This window comes from Fukomys damarensis, unplaced genomic scaffold (assembly GCF_012274545.1).
Source record: "Fukomys damarensis isolate Sample0158 unplaced genomic scaffold, DMR_v1.0_HiC HiC_scaffold_18, whole genome shotgun sequence".
Lineage (NCBI taxonomy): Eukaryota > Metazoa > Chordata > Mammalia > Rodentia > Bathyergidae > Fukomys > Fukomys damarensis.
Genome location: NW_022900930.1, coordinates 22,911,031 through 22,917,739, shown reverse-complemented (window position 1 = coordinate 22,917,739; position 6,709 = coordinate 22,911,031). Strand labels below are relative to the sequence as shown.

General features: G+C 40.8%; 1 non-coding gene across 1 annotated transcript; it reads left to right on the top strand.

The window, feature by feature from the left end:
* The first annotated feature begins 4,521 nt into the window (after positions 1-4,521).
* Positions 4,522-4,625, top strand: LOC117286822. Its single transcript, XR_004517922.1, has one exon. It is a non-coding gene; the product is annotated as a U6 spliceosomal RNA (small nuclear RNA).
* The last annotated feature ends 2,084 nt before the right edge of the window (positions 4,626-6,709 follow it).

The window sequence follows — 6,709 nt, the reverse complement described above, 5'->3', positions numbered from 1 at the left end:
GTGAGGGCAAGAGACAGCCAAACTCAATCCTATAAAATGCCCACTTCCATGGTAAGGAGCCCACTCCAGCAATCACTGTATTAATCCATTCGTGGGATCTCTGCCCTTGTGACCTAAACACCGTTGAGGATCAAGTTTTCAACATATGACTTCTGTGGCTCACATTCAAACCATAGCAGTTCCAAACCCCTGCTTTCAATAAGAGTGAAAAAAAGTTTTTCCAAATCACTGATAGGTGATTTCTGACTAAGATATTGAAATAATGTTCTTTGTTGCTAGCAGAATATCAATATTTCCATTATGAAATGTTGATTCAAATCCAGATCCTATAGAGCAAAGTTCAGTATGTTCCATTAAAGTCCTTGAATTCAAGAGTGCCTGTGTCCTAATTCTTCCCAGGTTATTCCACAATTCTCTTTGAAAAGGGATAAAATCAGTTGATTCATTAATCTGATCATGATATAATGGTAAGCAGTAAATTCAAAAACAAAGAAACCCATACAGGAAAATCAGGTTGCAAAAATTAATCATTCTCACACACTGACTTGTCTTTCCTTTATTCTATTTTTGGGTGAATACTGCAGTTTCATTTGTGATGATTCATAGAATCTTTCTAAGGATTTGCAGGAATTTGCTCTTTTGATGCCAGCAAAGTCCTATGCTTCCTCCCAGGCCCAGTTCAAGTCACAGCCATCATGAATCTTGTCCAGTAGCTTTATTTAGCCTTTATTTTGGACTGGATAGTGTGTGACCCCCAAATTCATATGCTGAAATACTAACCCTCTTTGTGATGATATTAGGAACTGGGGCCACTGGGAAATAGTTCATTAATATGTCAGCCAGCTTCCCCAACACTGGGAAAAATACCTGACACACATAATTTAAAGAAGAAAAAGTTTGTATTTGGCTTGTGGTTTCAGAGGATTCAGTATACAGTCAGCTGACTCCAAGGCAGAAATGGGGTGGCAGAAGGGACTGGTGGAGGAAAAGTGCTCAACCTATGGCACTCAGGAGGCAGCAAAAGCAAGAAGGAGCTGGAGACAAGAATACACCCTTCTAGGTCGTGCTTCCAGTGACCCACCTCCTGTCACCTGACTCACATGAATTAATCCATTGTCCGGAGCACCCCCATGACCCAATCACCTTCCAAAAGCCCCACCTCTAGGCACATAAGACTTTGGGGTGACATTTTAGACCTCAACTATAACATGAGGGCAGAACTGTCATGAATGGAGAGATCCCAGGAGCACCTGTGTGCTTTTTCTGTCATGTGAAGTGAAGACACAATGAGAAGTCAGCAGTCTTCAACCTACGAGCCCCCACCCAAATCTAGCAATGCAGGCAACTTGATCTCAGTTTTTCAGCCTCCATAATGGTAGAAATAAATTTCTATTATTTGTAAGCTATCTAGTAGATGGTACTTTGCTGTAACAATCTGAGCTAAAACATTCCTACCCCACTGTTCCTACAGGATAATTATCGTAATTGTCTATGAGTTTTTTGGGGGAACAAAATCCCCAGGCAAGACTTCTTCTGGAAATTCCCATTATATAAATCTTGGGTAAGCCCAGAAATGAGTAATTGTCCAAGTTTTCTTGGTGGTTATGATTAACAGAATTAGAAGCCACTGATCTATCTTAATGATTTAAGATTTAGAAGTACTGTGGATCAACATTAGAAATAAATAGCTTCTGAGACTGGCTGTTCTGAGAACTCTTTCCCTATTCATAAGGGCGAGCCCTGACAAGTGTCCTTTTAGTACCACTTTCTCTTAGGCCATTGTGATTTGATGAAGAAAAGGCATCTGGCATAAACCAGGACTCATTTTTTTCCCCTCTCATTTTACTTGAATTGAGAGCAACTGAGAATGAGAGTTGGGAATTGGGAATTGTATGCCCCCAGGAGAGCATTAGATCAAGGACCTACAAAGTCCTCTACTAGGTTGCTGGAGCTTCCCAGGATTTTGATTTTTCTTTTCTTTTCTTTTCTTGGTATTGGAGATTGAACTCAGGTCCTTGCACTTACAAGTCAGGTGGCAGAACCACTGAGCTAAATCCCCAGCCCTGGACTTTGCTTTCTTGAGGCCCATTGCACTTAGATTTTCCTTGAATTCTGAAAACATTCTGTCTTAAATTCTTAGAGCTTCTGTAATAAACCACCAGCAAAGACATGCTTTAAAACAGTAGACATTAATTGTATTATGGTTCAGGAGGCCAAAAGTCTGAAATCAGGACTGTTGGCAGGGCTGGTTCCTCTTGGAGGATCTGAGAGAGAAACCGCTCAAGCATCTCTTTGAGCTTCTGGTTGCCAGCAATCCTTGACATTCTTTGGCTTATAAATGTATTATTCTAATCCCTGCCTCTACCTTTACATTGCTTTCTTTTCTACATTGCTGTGACCTCTATTTTTTTTTTTGCACTGGTTTCATCTCAATATTCGTAACTAATTATATCTGCAAAGACTTTGCTTCTAAATAAGGTCATATTCTGAGGTTTTGGATTAAAATGAAATTCTGGAGGGACATTATTCAACCTACTACACATGTGCTTAAGTAAGGAGCCAAAGACAACACAGCACACTCAGAATCCCAAAGAAGAGAGGGGACCTCTTCTTCCTCACACACACCTTAATTCCATAAGGAGCTCAGGAGGTCGCTTATGTTACATGACCTCCCCTGGACTGGTCACTGTTTTAGTGCAAATGAGCATCCTGAGTGGTCAGCCCAAGCTACATACTCAGTTGTGTCAGCGAAGGAGATTGATGTGATTGCCAACCTGAGCAGAGTCACCTAGGACAGAGGAAAAAATTTCCCTAAGGGAAAGAATGTTGGATGGATCCTGAATCTGCTACGTAAAGTCCAGCGCCTCAACATCAACAGATTTGAAGGAAAAATAAAAAATTTCAATCAACATTTATATAGTTTATAAAATTTATGGCAAATTATTCCCCAAATACTCTGTTTTCAGGCCAGGGATTTAGCTCAGCGGTTCGGTGGCCTGCCTCACAAGCACAAGGACCCGAGTTCGATCCGCGGTACCAAAAACAAAAACAAAAACAAAAAAACCTCTGTTTTTGTAGGAACTTCCCAAGCTTTGGTTATGGGGTTCCTACTACTTACTTATAAAAGATAAAAATTATTAAAGTAAAGGACCTAAACCTATCTCTGCCTCTCACAATTATTTTATCCATAAAATAACTCTCTGTTTAAAGAAATGAGTTATTCACATGTACATAGTATGTTACACATCTATATCTATTCTCAAAATTGACAAATAACTCTTGAAAGTATCACGTGCTATTATTTACATTTTAAAGATTTGGGAAGCTGAGTAGCAGTGCACATAAGTAACTTACCTGATTCACATGATCAGTTAGTGGCAGAACTGGCACTGGAATTCAGACCCACCTGACTCTTGATCCCAGCAAAGAGAGCAGAGGCATTTCTTGGTATCTACAGCGGGACTGGTCCCAGGAACCCCCCACCCTTATATAAAATGGCATAGTATTTGCATATATAACCTACACACACCCTTTTTTATATTTTAAATAATTTCTAGATTACTACAATATCTAAGATAGTGTAACTACAGGGCAAATGGTTGTTGAACTTAATTGTGAAGGAATAATGACACAAATAAACAGTTTGTACATGTTCAGTGCTGATGCAACCATCACAGGCTAATAAATAATTGATCCATGGTTGAATGAATCCATACACAGAAAACACTCAGGACAAGGGTGGATTATTCTCTGGAAAACACTACCTTCTCAGCCTGCTTCTCCACAACAAAGAATTAGTCTCTTTCTGTGAGACTCTTGCTCCGACTTTTGATTTCACAAACGTATTTTTTCTTCTCGGAAGCACATCATATTGAGAAGAGAGCTCAGAGGTTTGAGCTCACAGGTCTTGGCTCTCCCCTTTGCTCTCTCTCACTGAGGGAGTTTTGATAGTTTCTTCTCTTGAAATACAAACAAAACAAATCCAACGTGTAGCTCCTTTTCCCCTTGGTGCTTGGAGGACTGACTCAGGGTCCTAGCATCCCAGCTCCTTCAGGCTCACTGTTTCCATTCCCAAGGGAAACCACTGTTTCTCATTTCCTTGAGAGGCATCATCAAGCACTGGTTTCTAAAAAGAAAATTAATATCTTTATATATTCAATACACACACACACACACATACACACATATATATGGAAGACATTTTATTGGTTTTGTTATTGTTGTTTGTTTGTTTTTTGGTACCAGGGATCGAACTTGGGTCCTTGAGCTTGCGAGGCAGGAGTGGAACCACTGAGCTAAATCCCTGGCCCAAAGGGGAATATTTTGCTACACTTGATCTTAGCCGAAAGGCTGAGAAGTGATTCCAAGGGGGAAAATTTTGAAGGGGATTAATGGCAATGAATCTTTAAGTGTAATAAATTTTGTATTTGAACATTCATTATATTTTTAGGTCACCCCTTGTATTCATGTATATGTGGGTCTTTTTGTTTCTGCAATACTGGGGACCCAAATCAGAGCTCTGTGCTTGCTTTGGCAGCACATACGCTACTTGGACAATACAGAGAAACTAAGCGTGGTCCCTGTCCAAGGAAGACAGGCAAATTCATAAAGCCTTAAGTATTTTTAAAATGTCTCACTGTTTCTCTGGTGTGAGACACTGAAAGTGTATATAAGGACAAAAATGTAGAATAGATATTGTGAAATAGGTAGAAAATGTTCAAATGGGACGGGGAACTAGGGAGGAGGGAGGGAGAAAGGAAAGAAGGAAAAGAAAAAATAAGAAAAGAAGGAAAAAATGGAAACAAAGCTTTTGTACATAGGGAGGGGAAGATGGGTTGAAGGGGGAAGGGAAATGGGGAAAAAGGAAGAATCAAGATACATCAGTACAGGTACAAATTCTATACAAAGAATGTGATCCTTATGTATATCTAAAATGTACCAAAAAATTTAATTAATCAAAAAACAGCAAACCAGGGCTTCACACATGCTAGACAAGTATGCTGACACTGAGCTACATCCCCATCCCCAATAGTTGGCGTCTTTGTATGATGTGGGGGGGACTTAAAGTTGTCCATGTGAGCGTGGAGTCCCCAAGTCTGAAGTCTGCAGGGCAGGCCTGCACCCTGGATACTCAGGGAAGAGTTGGTGTTGCAGTCTTGAGTCTAAACTTTTCAGGGTAGCCCAGACAGGCTGACCACACAGAGTTCTTATGTTTCAGTCTTGGAGCAGGATTCCTTCTTGAGACCTCAGCCTCTCCTGCTGATACTGCCATTGATTGGATGAGGCCACCCATATGATGGAGGTTAAATCTGCTTTCCTAAAGCCAGTTGGCTATAAATGTCAATCCCATCTATGAAATACCTTGCTGGCACTAGCCAGACTCGGGCTGGACCAATAATTTAGCACGTCAGTGTGATGTCTTGGCCAGGCTGACACACGAAGTGAGCTGTCACATTAGTTGTCTGCTTTCAGGAGACCCCTGATTTTCTTTGGCAGTCATTTTAAGTATTTGACTTAATTTTTTCTTTGCCCTGAATAACTACTGACTAACTAACCCTTACCTCATTTTAAAGTGTTTGCTTACAAATAGAATTAGAAAAATTGATTTTCATATGTTAGGAAACATTTACTACACTGCTTTGGATTGATTTAAATGTTTTTGTATTCTCTTGTGATCATACATTAGATTTTCACTGATGGCTTTCCTTGATTCAGCTATTTGGAGAAAATGTAGATATTTCCATCAAACATGTGTCATCAGAATGGGTTGGGTAAACTACAGTTAAGGTCTTGTGGCACAGACTGAACTCCCGGGCAGAGGAGCAGCCGATGCCGACTGTCTCTCAGCATGCTGTTGCGGGGGACACTTAGCCGATCAAGTTGGACTAATGCAGGTCAGGACTTCAAGAGAAGGACTCCTGTTTGCCAACTCCTTTTGGTTGTTTTCCCTTTTTATAGAGGAAGCATGACAGAGGCCTTGCTGGCCAAGACAAAATATGCCTTTGCGTATTTCAGCAGGCAGAAGGCAGTGACAGCTGCTCTGAGAGTTAGCTGTCCGGAGCGCCTGTCACCAGTAACTGCAGACCTTGTGGCCAGTTGCATCTGGGGACAGCGCTGGGCTCATTCAGATTCAGTGGCCAGGAAGTCTGAGTCTTCAAGGTCAGACACTTCTGTTCATGGTCCCACAAAGCATGTGGACCACGTATAAGTAAAGCCCATCCTAAGTAAAATACAGGTTATTGAGGGAACATAAAATAAGACTTTTTTGGCTACCCTCTTTCCCTTCATCACCTGAAAATTACTGATTTGAAACAAATTTGAGCTGATCTTCATACTTAGTCCCCCCAAGAAGGAACACAGGAATCAATATCCCATAAGCAGATGCTGTGAAGGAACTGCCACAAATTAGAAGTAGCCTCAGGGCCAGGGATTTAGCTCAGTGGCACAGCGCCTGCCTAGCAAGAATGAGGTCCTGAGTTCGATCCCTGGTACAAAAACAAAACAAACAAACAAAAAGGTAGAAGTAGCCTCAATAGAACATGGCTATGTTACAATCTACGTACTCTTTAAAATAATGCAATGAATACAAAGTAAGTGGCTTATGTTTGATAATTCTATGAAACATTTTTGTGGTACTTGGAATTGAATCTAAGGCCTTGGAATTAAGCTGCATCCCCAGCCCTTCCTTCTTCTCTTCCTCCCAGCCCCT